Here is a 17312-nt window from a genome sequence, read left to right on the forward strand (position 1 = left end):
TTTTTGGCTTTATATGACTTTTTCATCCAAAGCACTGTTACACATGGGATTAGTTTGGAACTTTAAAATGGAGCATAATAATAATTTCAAAATAAAAGCCTTGAATATTTTTACATCAGGTAATTGCTCTTTTTGGCTTTATTTGACTTTTTCATCCAAAGCACTGTTACACGTGGTATTAGTTTGGCCCTTTGAAATGAAGCATTCTGAAAATTTCAAAATAAAAGCCTTGAATAATTTTACATGACGTAATTGCTCTTTTTGGCTTTATTTGACTTTTTCATCCAAAGCACTGTTACACGTGGTATTAGTTTGGCCCTTTGAAATGAAGCATACTGAAAATTTCAAAATAAAAGCCTTGAATATTTTTTACATCAGCTACTTGTGTTTTGAGCATTATATAACTATTTTAACCCAAGGACTATTACGCATGGGATTAGTTTGGCCCTTTGAAATGAAGTTTAACAAAACTTCCAAAATAAAAGCCTTGACAACATTTTAAATCGTACCGAACGGTGCACGTCCGCCTCGCTTAACGTTCTTGCGGTTCTCCGCGTGCCACTGCTTACGTCGCGGCGTTCTTTGGCGTCGACGCCGATTTGTGGCGCGACGACGCCGGGCCCGAACCCCACGGCCGCGCCTTGGCAGGCCCCGGCTAAATTTCTTCCGAAATTTTCTAGTTATAGTTCTTTATTTTTCTTCCGTAACCGTTAATGCGGCTCATACCGCTGGGTGCACACCTACAAATGAGGTATCAAAACGTGCAGAAAATTCACGCCATTGTTGCTATTACTTGTGGTGGGATTTGGGCTTAACGTGGCGACATAATTCGCAAAAAACTACGAAAAAAACCCCATTATAACTCAATGGGAAAAATCCTAGAAATACCCTATTTTTGAGGATTTGCTGTGTCGTCACAAATTCACCTAGAAATGCCATTCAAATTTCATTTTGTAGATACGTCTGTGATCTCTTCGAAAGTGAAGACGGCTCGTCGATACCAGTTACGGTTTGTCCACAATTTGCCTCTAAGCGACCCAAACTTTCTCATTTTTGCTGAAATTACAGTGACAGCCGATCTCGGTTCATATCTGGGCACAACATTTCTTTCTCTCATCACTGTAAATGCTCTGAGTGAGGTACAGATATGAATCTCGGGACTATCGCAGAAGACACATTGAACTGTCATACGCTCGAAACGCTTTTCGAATATGTATTACGGTTCCCGAACAAGAAGGATTTGTTTCCAATGCTTTTTTTCAGTAAAATGTGTTTGCTCAAACACACTTGTGTGTTTGAGAGCTCACAGCTCAGAGCTCACACCTGCTGAGACCATTATTTGCCATAGCAACGGAACTCAAGAGGCTATTGGCTGCTGATTTGGACTACGAATACGCATCGCTGTAGTTCTATCTATCCTCAGTTGAAACAGATCAGGACTGAGAACTGGCCTTTAGAACTACCTGCTGCTTTGGGCTGTATATAACTGATTTAACTCAGTAACTGTTACACATGGGATTAGTTTGGAACTTTAAAATTAAGCATACTGAAAATTTCAAAATAAAAGCCTTGAATATTTTACATGACGTAATTGCTCTTTTTGGCCGTATATGACTTTTTCATCCAAAGCAATGTTACACATGGGATTAGTTCGGAACTTTAAAATGGAGCATAATAATAATTTCAAAATAAAAGCCCTGAATATTTTTACATCATGTAATTGCTCTTTTTGGCTTTATCTGACTTTTCCATCCAAAGCACTGTTACACATGGGATTAGTTTGGAACTTTAAAATTAAGCATACTGAAAATTTCAAAATAAAAGCCTTGAATATTTTACATGACGTAATTGCTCTTTTTGGCCGTATATGACTTTTTCATCCAAAGCACTGTTACACATGGGATTAGTTTGGAACTTTAAAATGGAGCATAATAATAATTTCAAAATAAAAGCCTTGAATAGTTTTACATCAGGTAATTGCTGTTTTTGGCTTTATTTGACGTTTTCATCCAAAGCACTGTTACACATGGTATTAGTTTGGCCCTTTGAAATGAAGATTAACAAAAATTTCAAAATAAAAGCCTTGAATATTTTGACATCATGTAATTGCTCTGTTTTGGCTTTATTTGACTTTTTCATCCAAAGCACTGTTACACATGGTATTAGTTTGGCCCTTTGAAATGAAGCATACTGAAAATTTCAAAATAAAAGCCTTGAATATTTTTACATGACGTAATTGCTCTTTTTGGCTTTATTTGACTTTTTCATCCAAAGCACTCTTACACGTGGTATTAGTTCAGAACTTTAAAATGAAGCATACTGAAAATTTCAAAATAAAAGCCTTGAATACTTTTACATCAGCTACTTGTGTTTTGAGCATTATATAACTATTTTAACCCAAGGACTATTACGCATGGGATTAGTTTGGCCCTTTGAAATGAAGCATACTGAAACTTCCAAAATAAAAGCCTTGACAACATTTTAAATCGTACCGAATGGTGCACGTCCGCCTCGCTTAACGTTCTTGCGGTTCTCCGCGTGCCACTGGTGACGTCGCGGCGTTCTTTGGCGTCGACGCCGATTTGTGGCGCGACGACGCCGGGCCCGAACCCCACGGCCGCGCCTTGGCAGGCCCCGGCTAAATTTCTTCCGAAATTTTCTAGTTATTCTTTATTTTTCATCCGTAACCGTTAATGCGGCTCATACCGCTGCGTGCACACCTACAAAAGAGGTATCAAAACGTGCAGAAAATTCACGCCATTCCAGCTATTACTTTTGGTGGGATTCGGGATTAACATGGCGACATAATTCGCAAAAAACTACGAAAAAAACCCCATTATAAGTCAATGGGAAAAATCCTAGAAATACCCTATTTTTGAGGATTTGCTGTGTCGTCACAAATTCACCTAGAAATGCCATTCAAATTTCATTTTGTAGATACGTCTGTGATCTCTTCGAAAGTGAAGACGGCTCGTCGATACCAGTTATGGTTTGTCCACAATTTGCCTCTAAGCGACCCAAAGTTTCTCATTTTTGCTCATATTAGAGTGACAGCCGACCTCGGTTCATATCTGGGCACAACATTTCTTTCTCTCATCACTGTAAATGCTCTGAGTGAGGTACAGATATGAATCTCGGGACTATCGCAGAAGACACATTGAACTGTCATACGCTTAAAACGCTTTTCGAATATGTATTACGGTTCCCGAACAAGAAGGATTTGTTTCCAATGCTTTTTTTCAGTAAAGTGTGTTTGCTCAAACACACTTGTGTGTTTGAGAGCTCACAGCTCAGAGCTCACACCTGCTGAGACCATTATTTGCCATAGCAACGGAACTCAAGAGGCTATTGGCTGCTGGTTAGGACTACGAATACGCATCGTTGTAGTTCTATCTATCCTCAGTTGAAACAGATCAGGACTGAGAACTGGCCTTTACAACTACTTGCTGCTTTGGGCTGTATATAACTGATTTAACTCAGTAACTGTTACACATGGGATTAGTTTTACACTTTAAAATTAAGCATATTGAAAATTTCACAATAAAAGCCCTGAATATTTTTACATGACGTAATTGCTCTTTTTTGGCTTTATTTGACTTTTTCATCCAAAGCACTGTTACACATGGTATTAGTTTGGCCCTTTAAAATGAAGCTTAACAAAAATTTCAAAATAAAAGCCTTGAATATTTTTACATCAGCTACTTGTGTTTTGAGCATTATATAACTATTTTAACCGAAGGACTATTACGCATGGGATTAGTTTGGCCCTTTGAAATGAAGCATCCTGCAAATTTCAAAATAAAAGCCTTGAATATTTTTACATGACGTAATTGCTCTTTTTGGCTTTATTTGACTTTTTCATCCAAAGCACTGTTACACATGGTATTAGTTTGGCCCTTTGAAATGAATATTAACAAAAATTTCAAAATTAAAGCCTTGAATATTTTTACATCATGTAATTGCTCTTTTTGGCTTTATTTGACTTTTTCATCCAAAGCACTGTTACACGTGGTATTAGTTTGGCCCTTTGAAATGAAGCTTAACAAAAGTTTCAAAATAAAAGCCTTGAATATTTTTACATGACGTAATTGCTCTTTTTGGCTTTATTTGACTTTTTCATCCAAAGCACTCTTACACGTGGTATTAGTTCAGAACTTTAAAATGAAGCATACTGAAAATTTCAAAATAAAAGCCTTGAATATTTTACATGAAGTAATTGCTCTTTTTGGCCGTATATGACTTTTTCATCCAAAGCAATGTTACACATGGGATTAGTTCGGAACTTTAAAATGGAGCATAATAATAATTTCAAAATAAAAGCCTTGAATATTTTTACATCAGGTAATTGCTGTTTTTGGCTTTATTTGACGTTTTCATCCAAAGCACTGTTACACATGGGATTACTTTGGAACTTTGAAATGAAGCATACTGAAAATTTCAAAATAAAAGCCTTGAATATTTTTACATCAGGTAATTGCTGTTTTTGGCTTTATATGACTTTTTCATCCAAAGCACTGTTACACATGGGATTAGTTTGGAACTTTAAAATGGAGCATAATAATAATTTCAAAATAAAAGCCTTGAATATTTTTACATCAGGTAATTGCTCTTTTTGGCTTTATTTGACTTTTTCATCCAAAGCACTGTTACACGTGGTATTAGTTTGGCCCTTTGAAATGAAGCATTCTGAAAATTTCAAAATAAAAGCCTTGAATAATTTTACATGACGTAATTGCTCTTTTTGGCTTTATTTGACTTTTTCATCCAAAGCACTGTTACACGTGGTATTAGTTTGGCCCTTTGAAATGAAGCATACTGAAAATTTCAAAATAAAAGCCTTGAATATTTTTACATCAGCTACTTGTGTTTTGAGCATTATATAACTATTTTAACCCAAGGACTATTACGCATGGGATTAGTTTGGCCCTTTGAAATGAAGGTTAACAAAACTTCCAAAATAAAAGCCTTGACAACATTTTAAATCGTACCGAACGGTGCACGTCCGCCTCGCTTAACGTTCTTGCGGTTCTCCGCGTGCCACTGATCACGTCGCGGCGTCCTTTGGCGTCGACGCCGATTTGTGGCGCGACGACGCCGGGCCCATGCCCGACGGGCGCGCCTTGGCAGGCCCCGGCTAAATTTCTTCCGAAATTTTCTAGTTTTTACAATCGGGACTCTGAAGACTCACGTGAAGATGACGTGTCGCACGTCTTTTCCGGTCAGTCGTCATGGAAACAGGACGCTCATCCAGCGTGCTGATGCGGACCAGAGTGGAAACAAACATGTTGTAAAATGAAAACAAAGTACCACTGTATCCACCTTTATGTGTGTAAACACCCACTGTTGCTGCACCTCATTTTTTTAATGTTCAAGTAAAACATTTTAGAATTGATTTTATATTATATTGGGTATTGTTAAAACGTCAGTGCTTAATAAATGTTTTCAGAATCTTGTAATATTGTTTATGAAGCATATAATATCTATGAATATGATCTATAAAACTAATTTTATGAAGAATGAATATTACTCTATGCAATTGCATTGCCTTTATTTTAGTGAGGTAAGTACAGTTATTTCTGCACAACAGACCCTGTCAGACAGACAGACAGACAGACAGACAGACAGACAGACAGACAGACAGACAGACAGACTGCTCTGATCAGAGGAGCACAGAGAAACTGCAAAATATTGACCTTATGTTTAGTTTCTACCTTCATTAAAGAGCCTCAGACTAATTGTGACGTTAGATAAATGACTTGTAACTTGTTGGTTGTTAAAGGGAGAGTGGAGGCTCAATTCCACATCATGGTTTAAAACCAAACCTGCATGATCAGAACCTTGGACCCGGTGTCACAGCTCTCGTCTCTGCGGCATCACAATTCTGGGCCCCGTAAAGCATAATCTCTTGTTTATGAGGTTGTTCATGAGGCTAACATGAAGGTAATAACCTCTGAACTATACATTAGCCCTTATATATTTCTTCTCCCAGGTACATGTCTGATCATTTCTTTCTCTCTTATTTCTGTTGCAGCCAGAGTCTTTGTATGTGGACACTCAGTATTTGCCGTCTCTTCAGTTCCTCTTGTCTGTCCTCCACAAGCAGGGACTCACTGATAGACCACTCTGCTTCTGGGGCTGACACACTCTCCCACGTCCCCACACCCAGTGTATCCTGTACAGGTATGCAAGTTTGCTAAATAAAATAAATAACATTGACCTTAAAGGTGTAGTTACCTTAACCAAACACCTCAGTTATGGGAAAAGGAACTGGAAATGCAAGTTGTGCAACTTCACAACATCAAAAAGATTAGACCTGCTGAAACACAGCAGGCTAATGCATGGGCATTTTGGTCGGGTCCACTCCATCCCCTGCCTCTATGCAGATTGTCCTTGCACTGTCAAGACATGGGGTGCATTAAGGACACATTTATCAAGGCAGCATTCTCAGTCTGTCATTTAAAATTTTATTTGTGTCCTTTTATTTCCTAGATCAAGGAAGAGTTCAGACGTATCACGACAGTTTCCTTGGAGGAGACATTCATGCTAAAGCTTGATGAGTACACACCAAGTCTTATGCAGCTTATGCGTGCTAAAGGAGGGGCTGCTGGTTCCAAGATGCACCCTCTGTTGGACACTTTAAATGACGTATGTTATTTAACTTTTTTTCTCAAATATGTCATTATTGATATACGTGAATTAATTTGTAAAGAATTGCTTTGTTGTGCACAAAGTTGAGCTCCTTACCAACTTAAACTACCCTTTTTTTTAAGCAATTCGGTGTTAGTGTATGTAATTCTCTCCCCACTTTCCACTAACAGTCTTTTCACTAAATTGTATCTCCCTACAGACACAGAGCATTGAGAAAAATAGGGATGCAGTTGTCTGCTGCCTCATTAACTACCTTGGTGAAAGACAAGAAGATCTTTTCCATGACTGCCAGGTATGTCATTGATAACAGATGATTGATTAACTCAAGGGATCCTCTCCTCTTTTGATCACTCCCCTCTGCTCTCCTTTAGATAAGTTGAAATGTATTGAAACAGCATATTCAATAAAATTAAAAATGTGTATCTTTTTTGTTTCTTTCTTTTTAACATGTAGGAATGTGAGGACTACACAGACAAAATAATGAAGGTGATCGTGATGCACAACATCATGGCTGAGGAGGATCCATCAGATTGTGATTGAGGGAAACCAAGTGATGGACGGATGTGGAAGCCGAACATCTGTACTGCTGATGGGACTGATATATGCCCTCAACCATGACTATCCAAAGCAGCTCAAGAACACATTTGAAGCTTTTCAAAAACTTTTTTTGGAACTTGATGGGGCAAAACTACTGAAGAAGATCCACAGCCTCAAAAACAAGCTCATGCAATAGACATACATTTCCCCTCTTATTCCAAGAGGATCTTTTGTCTGGACAGAGAGTTTTAATGGAGTATAGTTTTATATTTTTGTTCTCTTCCCTCCTCTGCTCCACACACAGACACAGAAATATCTGTACAGATGGATACATAAGTATGTTGCAACCTCTCTCAGTTTTTTTGTTGTGTATAAATACACCTGCAGATTTCAGATTTGCTCAGTCACTGTTGTGTGAGGCCGAAGAAACACAAGTAAGAGTTTAGATACAAGAAAATCTTCATGTGATTGGACATCTCTTGCACCTCTGCTCTGATCACCTCACTTCTCCTTTTCTCTGATCTACTCCTTTCTTATCGAGCAGTCTGGATGTTCTAAAGCAGGGATATGTTTTATTGTCCAACATTACTGAAACAACAGTTGAAGTTGTTGGGTTATAATGCAGGTTCATTATTTGAAATGTTGTGTGACACTGTTGTGCTGCAGTTTATTCTGTGTTTTTGTTTTTGATGACTTTATGGATTAAAAACATTGAGAAGGTGTACGAGCTGAATGTCTTTTTTGGGGGTACATCTTACCTTCTCTGAATAAGTAATGGTTATTAACTGATTTTAATTAACTTTGATTTGTAATTATCAGGTATTACCTACTAGCAAACAAGACATAGTTTTACCTAATTTAACTGAGTAAGTAGCTGTTGAATATATACATAAATATGAGGTAAAGTTTACCCAATTTCTTTAAGTATTTCATATATTTTTTGTTCAGTTACTTTATACTCAATATATGGAATTGAATTTACCCCAAAAGAGTCAATGCAAATTGTTACCTCAGATTTATTAGGTAAATTCTATAGATGAGTTTTTTCAGTGTGGAAAAATTCAGAGCAAACATGAATCTCTGATACCAGAGGTTCTCTTGTCAGAGGTTCATGGGACTGGTTCTGGACCGTTTTGTGCTGGTCCAGAACCAGCAGAACCAGTCCGGTCTGAAGCTCCACTTGTCTTTTCTTACAGTAAATCCAGCAAAAATGATTTTATTTTCATTTAAAAAATAAATATTAATTTCAGCAGTCTTTCAGGATGCGTTCAGGGACGGTGGGAGAGTTGGACCCGGCTGGTTAACCAGAACCAGAACCGCAGCTTAAACCTCCATTAATTATTAAATGAACTCAAAGCCGAGAAACGAGATCAGACACCGAACCGGGGCAGTAATCTGATTACTCTCTTTCTGGTTTCACCCCGATGGAACGGGTCTGAGTTGATTTCCGCTGGGACCAGCACCAGACTGGAGCTGAAGCATCCAACAGAACCAAAACTCAAAGAGCAGAACAGAAGAACTTTAGACACTTGAACGTGTTTTTCACAAACAGAAACATTTTATACTTTGTCAGGATCCAAACAGGGCTCAGCCGGAGCAGAAACGGACCCGGTAGCGGCCCGGTTCCGATGCAGCAGCCCTGAGGAACACCAGGCTGGCTCCTGATGGACGCGCCGTCTCCCTCATAGTCAAGCAGCCAGAAAGAGGCAGCAGGAACTCTGACCTTCATGATGTAACGGAGCAGCGAAAGCCAATGAAGTGAACAAGGCCGCGCCCGGCCTCTGATTATGATAAAATATGTCTGAGCGCCACCAAAGACAAACGCACGTCCCCCCGTGACAGATATGGCTCCATATTTTAATAACGGCCCAATTTCTGCAGCACTAAAGTGTTTTACTGCAACCCATAAAACATGGAGGCCGACACAGGAAGCCTGGTTCCCAACGCCAACGAGCCAGAGGAGCAGGAGGAAACGGAAAACACAGAGGAACCAAAGAGCCATGGGAATATCCAGATAATGGTTTTCCAAACAAATATTTCCCCATCACACTAAAACTGGGTTTAGATTGCAGTAAAGGTGTAGTACGCATCATCAGGCCTGTTCAGTCTGCTTTAACCCGACTCCGGTCCGTTTGCTATAAAGTCCGGTACGGTTGGTGAGGTGTGGACGCTAACCGACCTCTGACCTCTGGTCCTCTGGTCCTCCAAACCTCAGTCTGGGTTTGGTTGAAGTGAACTCTGGTTTGGTTTGAATATGAACGCCCAGCAGACCAGAGGCTCCAAAAGCCGGAAGTGGACTACAGCGCAGGGCATTCTGGGTAAATACAACCAAAACAAATGTGCTAGTTTAGCGCTAGTGGGAGAAATGGCTCCTGGTCTTTAGCCAGAAACAAAAGAAACTGGAGGAAAGCCGTCTTTGATAATGTGAAAAACTACGATATGTTACTGTTTTTTAGTGGATGGAGATTGTAACTTTATTAGCAACATTTCATAAGAGATACTAAATAAATACTAATAAAGTCCTACCACTTTTTAATAGCTCAATAACATTTTTATTTTACAATAAAAATGATTGAACTATTACTTACCATAACTAAAAAACAGTTATTATGCACATGAAAAACTTCATACCTGGTCCCAGCGAACCCAAAGGAACGGGCTCTTTGCACCTGCTGTTTTTATTCATTATGCTTGGGTTGTTAGCTTAGTCCCAAATGCGGCTCTTTTTTACCCTTTGAGTTACCATGACAGCTAGAAAAGACAAAGTCTTATTTCAGACGCAGATAAAACAATACTATGAACATTATTGTCTTCCTAATATAATGGGCTTTTAAGTTTTCATGGATTTCCAAGCGGTCCTGAATTAAGAAGATGGTGGCTTGTAAATATTCGTGGCTACCAGTTAAAGCTAACGCCGCACAGCAAAGTTTACAGCCTTCACTTCACTCCGGATCAACTTGTTCAGCCTAAAGCAGAAGGTAAAGGAGCCTCCTGTGTTATTTCCATGGACTCACTTCTGTATTCAGCCTGAAAGAGTTTATGGGAACCAGAGAGCAGACCAGAGCCAGACAGCCGAGCTACTGATCCGCCTGTACACACTGCTGGAAACACCGTCCTGCTTCACTAGAAACATGCTAAACTAATAAAGCGAAATAACATGGAGACTTTAAGGAACACGGCCATATTTTTCTAAAAGCAACAACTGAACCTGAACAGTCAGCTGAACTAGAACTCCGACACCAGAGCTGCTCTACTGTTAAGCTATGGGCTTGTTGTTCCTCAGGCTGCAGAAACAAAAAGCCTGAACCGTAAAATCCCCGTTACTTGGTCTCTGACACTAACAACAATAAACCACGTAATATACTTGAAAACAAGGTAAAAACATTGTCCGTTAGAATGGATGAAAAATGTTTAGATACTTAAATAGCACATTTTTATAAGAAAAATGTCAGAGAATATTGCCTACTAGCATAAGCTAAAGCTAATGTTAGCCACAAAGTTTAAAGAAAGTAAAACTCACCTTCGTATCTGTATAACGAGGCGAACATCTTAAAACCTTTCTCCAGCTTATTGTCGGGGCTTCAGATCGATGTTCATCATTAATTGTTACCTTGGACAAGCCCTGCTAACACCCAGTGGAAAGAGCCTTTTTCAATAGATCGGAAACGATTGAGCCGCTTTTCCCCGAACGCGGAAGCTGAGGAGCAAAGAGCCCATAGAGACCGTATGCTAGCAGGAAACTTCTGACCCACCATAATGGTACGGCCCTGTAGGAGCCATTTCTCCATTATTTTCAGTTAAAGTTTAGAATGTAGATTATTTAGTTTATTTTTTTGTTTTGTAGTTTATTTATAATTAGAATGTTTATTTTGTTGTTTCTAAATAAGGTTTTGGTTAGTAATTCACTTAATTAGTTAATTGATTTCAGTTTGGGAAGTGGGTGTGTTTCACAGTATAAATACGTAGAGTTTAGATGAGTCTTCAGGCTTATGGGTGGTCTTATGGTTTTTTACCTGTCTGTCTGTCATCAGTCAGTCAGTCAGTTTTATCAGTGAGAACAGGTCCAGGAGTTAGGGTAGGTTTATCTGAAGCCTGCAATTTGTTTTTAGCCAAAAAAACTGAATAAAGTAAACAAAAGCTGCATTATGACTGTTTTGACCTTTTGTTGGACTGCGTAAACCAGAACCCATGATGCCCAGTATTGACTGTTTGAGTTTATTTCATTTTGCTTTGATCACCTTTGAGATTTGAATTTTTTTGATTTTGGAATTAAGTTTTTGGGACAAATAGTCAATACAGGCCCGTTAAATTTATGCATTTAAACACCGAACTGGAACCCAAAATAACACTCTACGAGCTTAAGAGCCCATATCTCACCATATCCATAATAAAGGATAGACGAGTCAAGCAGCATGATCCGGACCCTTGGCTCATTTGCGCATGCGCTGAAGAAATTCTTCCGGATTCTTTAAACATACATCAACAAAGTGTAAAATATTCATTTATGTTGACTGAAATACTCCTTGTTATAAAACACATTTTAGGCAATTTTATAATTCTCTTAATGAATAACTGTCATAATTTAGCTAAACGATTATTAGATTAGAATATTGTGTATAAAATATACACAATATTACGGAAGAGGATTAGGGCCACCGAAAAAAAAAAAAAGAGTTCCCTAATCCTCTTCCGTACAATATAGTCTGCGGGATGAAAAGCTACCTAGACTGTTAGCTAGTAGCTACCGTCAATGCTCCCTCTGGTGGACTCATCAGAGACCAAAAAACTTTATTTTTACAATAATTACGGTACATCTTTTATGAGATTAAATGTGTTATTGGACTGCACAAGACGACATACCGTGTTCATGGGAAAACTAATTTATTAGTCATGGGCAAATTAGTTGACACCGGAAGAGATCGCGCAGTGACGGCTTCCTTCTGCTCTATTAATAACCATAGTTTCAGGGATTTTGTTGGGAAATGTTTTATTTTACTTTTCTACATTTTCCAGAAAAGATGCTAAATGTTGTTTGCATTTGTTTTGTCTAATCAACACCCAGCTTGGTGTTCATGTAAGTGCTGTGTTCTTTGTATAGCTACTTCATTCGTTGGTTTGTTGTCATTTATTTAAAAGTAAATGAATAAATAAACTTCCTCCTGCTCCTCAGAAAAGGAGGGAGTCTCCATAGCAATCTTTGATGCAGCAGCCGCTTTCTCTCCCTGATGACATTAAATCAGATTTTTTAATGTGTGTGGTCCTGATGACGTCACTAATCTGGACGGCGGGCCCTGACAGCCGGCAGGGAGGCGGGATCGTCCCGCCGCCATGGACAGCTTCAACGCCAGGCTTGAAATTAGTTTGGAAGTCTGCGGGGTGAAAAGCTGAGCGCCTCCACTCTGGAAAAGCCAAGAAGAAGAATTAGGGCGACTGGGAGGACTGGGAGCATGTGTGGTCCCTTCAGTCGGAGTGGAGGGAAGCTGTCAGCCGGATGAGGAGAAGGAGGATGAAGAGGAGGAGGAGGAGGCATTGTTCCTCCTGAGTGTCGGCAGCCGCTGAAAGGCAGAGAAGACGGCTCCGGTAGTTGATTTAGTCCGGACAAAGCCTCGGTCTCTCTCCCGGAGGAAAGTGATTGAGCGCGGCTTTGTTTGGGCCTGAATGGCTGCGAGACAACACGGCTGGAAGTGAACTGTTAGCTTAGCACATAAAGCCGCCATGCAGCCCAGCAGGCAGCTGCAGAAAACTTTACCACAGCTTCAGAAACAGAAAGATCTCATTCATCCAGTTATTTATTTACCTGCTCAGGTGAAACCAGCTAACAGGGAGAATTCACCTGAGAGGCTCCAGCTTCACTAATTATAGTTCATATTCTCAGCAACAAACACATTCAGAAAATGAAGATTTTAGCAGGAACTGTGATGAGGTCATCACATTTTAATAAAACCACATGTCAACAGATTAAGCAACATTTAGAGTGGCTAAAACAAACACCAACTTTAGTTCATTTAGAAACCAGGAGTTCCCATTCCAGTTCTCTCAGTGAACTGGTTTCTAAATGAACTGGTTTCTGTGAGAACTGAGGAGGAATCGGGTTATTGGAGCAGAATGGACCGGGTCGGCGCTGCAGCAGGAGAACCGGCCTCTCGCTCCACTCCACATGAGGCCAGACGGGAGCAGGAAGCTGGATGAGGCCTGGCCTGCTGCAGCCCGCATGGCCTAGTTAAAGGCTGCATGTGAAGGATGGCAGCTGTGAAATCCTGATGAAGAGAATGAATCTTTTTCTTCTGTCAGGTTTTGCAGATTCAACTCAAACTGTTTGTTTTGTTTTAATCTCTGGAACCGATCTGTGGTGACCACCTGGGGGCGGTTGCCACGCCAACCTGAAATACTCGCAGGGCGTTCACACCGACATCAGAACCACAGTTCTGGACCAGAACCAGTTTAAAGCTGTTTATGGATCCAGAAGAGAAGAAATGCTTTTACATGTTGTAACTGATAGCTGTGGACAGGAAGGAGCTCCTGTAGCAGCCTGTGTTACAGCAACTCTGAAAACCCTCTGACTGAAGACTTTAGGTGTGACAGTTTCATGAAGAGAATGTCAGTCATCTGTTCTTGATTTTATGAAGAATCCTTCTTTTCATCAGAACCAGAACTAGAGACTGAGCCGCTCCAACATGGAGACACCAGAAGAGTTCAAGTTTGAGTCAGAATCTGCAGAAATTAGACTAAAAAACAAAAACTTTGCTTACAAGAGAAACTGGTTCCAGTAACTGGGACTAAACCAGGCCTGATGGAAGACGACTGGTTCTGTGCCCTCCCAGTTCAGAACCAGTTCAGAACCAGTTCTGGACTCCCTTCCGTTCTCATTCTGCAGCATTTTGTTTGGATTCTTGGTTTCTGATCCTTAAAATACATTCTGTGCAAAAGTATTCACACTGGGACAGGAAGCCTGATGGAGAAGAATCAGAACAATCTTGGATGGCTTAGATGGGTTGGAATGGCCTAGTCAAAGGCCAGACCTGAATCCAACTGAGAATCAATGAGAGATGATAAAAACTGATCCAAACTGGAGGAGAAAAACTGCAGACGGCCTGCAGCCACAGGACCTGAGTGAAGTTGGCCCCCCCACCTTCTTCAAATTAGACAAAATTGGTGTCAAACGTTTGTGCTGGTTTGTGCAGCAAAACTTTTTGTTTGTGCCGCTATCATTTTAAAGATATAAAGAAATGTTTTTAGAGGTCATCAAAGGTCAACCAGCCCCCCACCTTCTTCAAATCAGACGAAATGGGTGTCAATCAACTCGGCTACATTTGTGCTGGTTTGTGCAGCAAAGATTTTCATTTGTGCTGCTTCGGTTTTGAAGATATTAAGAGGGCTGGTTGACCTTTGATGACCTCTAAAACATTTCTTAATATCTTTAAAATGATAGCGGCACAAACAAAAAGTTTTGCTGCACAAACCAGCACAAACGTTTGACACCAATTTTGTATAATTTGAAGAAGGTGGGGGGGCCAACTTCACTCAGGTCCGTCCCAGTAAGTCAAACTGGAGCTGGGGGTGTGAATACTTCAGGATAAACAGTTGTTTCCTGTGAACCAGTGGCGTGACCTCTGACCCCTGTTCCTCCTGGATCCACCTGGCTTCCCTTCGCCGCCTGCTGCAGATTGGCACCAAGAAGCCAATCTGTTGCCATGGCGACCGACTGCCAGCCTGAATAAATCATCCTACAAGAAGGTGGAGCGGCGTATGACCCGGCAACCACGGCAACAAGGTTTCATCTGCTGCCCAATCAGAACGCCTCGTTGCGTATCCAGAACCAGAACCATGGACCGGTCTAATCATAAACAAAACAAAGGAGATGACTGTAGATTTGAGAAGGAACGGGGTCAAAGGTCATTATTTCCACCATAGGAGAAGATGTGGAGGAATGTAAGTAGCACAGACTGCTACAGGAGCCTCTGACATCACAGCCCTTTAAATTACAGCAACATTAATTCTGGAGTGAATCTTTAGAAAAATGAACAGCAATAATTTATTCAGCAGAAAAACATGGAGGTTCAGTTTTCATTTAATTATAAAAATCATTTTAAAATAATATTTTATGAACTAAATATTTAGCTAATATGCTAATTAGCTTGTCGACAATTACATTCATAGTTCTTCTGATCTGGAGCTTTAATGGAACCAGAACTGGATCGGGTTCTTGTTTCCGTCTGAGAGGAAGAGAGATGAATCTTTATTGTCATTGTCACAACAAAAATAAAAAAAAAATAAAAACAACGAAATTCAAAAGGTGCCGTCAGTCAGTGAACATGCTTAAAAAGAAAAAATAACTGTCCCACAATTCACACACAATGTAAGAATTAACAAATAACTGGTAAAATAATAATAATAATAATAATAATAATAATAATAATAATAATAATAATAATAATAATAATAAATAAGAACCAGATTAGCCCGAGCGGGTCGGAACGGAACCGCTGTCACTGAGCCGGTTCTTTTCTGGACCGGTTCCTCCTCCTCTGGTCCGAGGAACTGTTAAAAACATTTCTGCTTCCTAACCGTTAGCAGATCTGACTGGTTCTGATCCGGACTGTGTTCTGAAGGAGACGTGTTGGTTTGCAGAACCTGAACGGACCCGTTGGGTTCCTGTAGGAGGCGTTGAGGCCCGTTTGGTTCCCAGGCTTGAAGATGACTGATGGATCCGGACGGAACCGGTTCCAGGACCCTCGGGTCGGGTCGGGCAGGGCCGGGTTTGTCATTTTGACTCCTGAAGCTCCGCTGCGGTTCTCCTGATCCAGTTGGTTCTGGTTCTGCTTGTTGCTGAGGAATGCTGAGATGATAACAGACTGCCGGCCGTCACAACCTGCCGCCTGCGGCGCTTTGCGGCGCTTTGCGGCGCTTTGCAGCACTTTGCAGGACTTTGCGGCGCTTTGTGGCGCTCTGCGGGTTATTTACGAGCAGCTCAGGAATCCTCTCCGGCCGTAAACTCACACCTTCAGCCGCGCGTCAAAGCCGCCGCCGCATCGAGGCGTCAGGCGTCCCGCGCCGCGGCGCTGCGCTGCGGGCCACAGGGCCGAACCGGGCTCCAGCGTCAGGCCACAGAGGAAACTGGACTCATTCTGTTCATTAGAACAAGCTCCAGTTCTTATCAAGGCCAGAACATTTCAGCCACCTGATGCTTTGCCAGATGAAAACACCAGAAACAAACAAGAAACTTTATTTCACAGCAGCAAAGTAAAGAAAACGATGAAACATTAAATCCAGACTGGAATGAATCTATTTCAGTTATTATTAGTCAAAGGAACTCTTAAGTTTTACACCGCCAACCTAAAAAGTACCTAGGCTAGCTCTGCTAATGCTAAATTGCTACACCAACAGGGTATTTAACAAAAGCTAATGCTAAATTGCTACAAAATGGTATTTAGTGGACGCTAATGCTAAAGCGTTGAATTTAACCATGTGTCAGGAAAAGAATGTGAATTTTTCAAAATAAATCATATGTCTGTATTTAACATGTATTTGTTTAACACTTCACTCATTCATTTGTTGTATTTGTCACTTGCTCAATAAAGAAGAGAGAACATGAAGACAGGACTGTTGCATTCAAAATAAAAGCATGAATATAAACGTTTAACTACTTGAATATTCTTAGCTGAAACTTCAACACAAACAAAATGCATTCAGCTGAAAGTTACAACCAAGTAAACGGCTTCAGAATCTATCTGTGCTCTAAATGTTTTAAAAGTTAGCATAAAGCCTGAAGCACTAAATGAAAATTAGCGCTGCGCCTCAGCGGATTAGCGCCGTAGCTTTAGCAGGGTGTTCCCACCACTGGTATTTAAAGGAACTCAGTGTTTCGGCTGTTTTTCAGTTTTCTGGAAGATTGTTCTAGATTTGTGGAGCAGAAGTTGAATGCTGCTTCTCCATATTTGGTTCTGGTTCTGGTTTCGTTTGGACCGAATCTTCCTGCTCTGATGAAACCGCCTCCACCCGTGGGTGGAAGTGAAGTGAGTGCCAGGGAGGGGGTAATGGGAAGTGACGTAATCATCATTGTCATCATCATCTTCTTCATTGTCTCCTCCTTTCTGACGGTTTGCTAATTGAAGGTTCGGGGACTCCGC

The sequence above is a fragment of the Xiphophorus maculatus genome, chromosome 4, assembly GCF_002775205.1.
Source record: "Xiphophorus maculatus strain JP 163 A chromosome 4, X_maculatus-5.0-male, whole genome shotgun sequence".
NCBI lineage: Eukaryota > Metazoa > Chordata > Actinopteri > Cyprinodontiformes > Poeciliidae > Xiphophorus > Xiphophorus maculatus.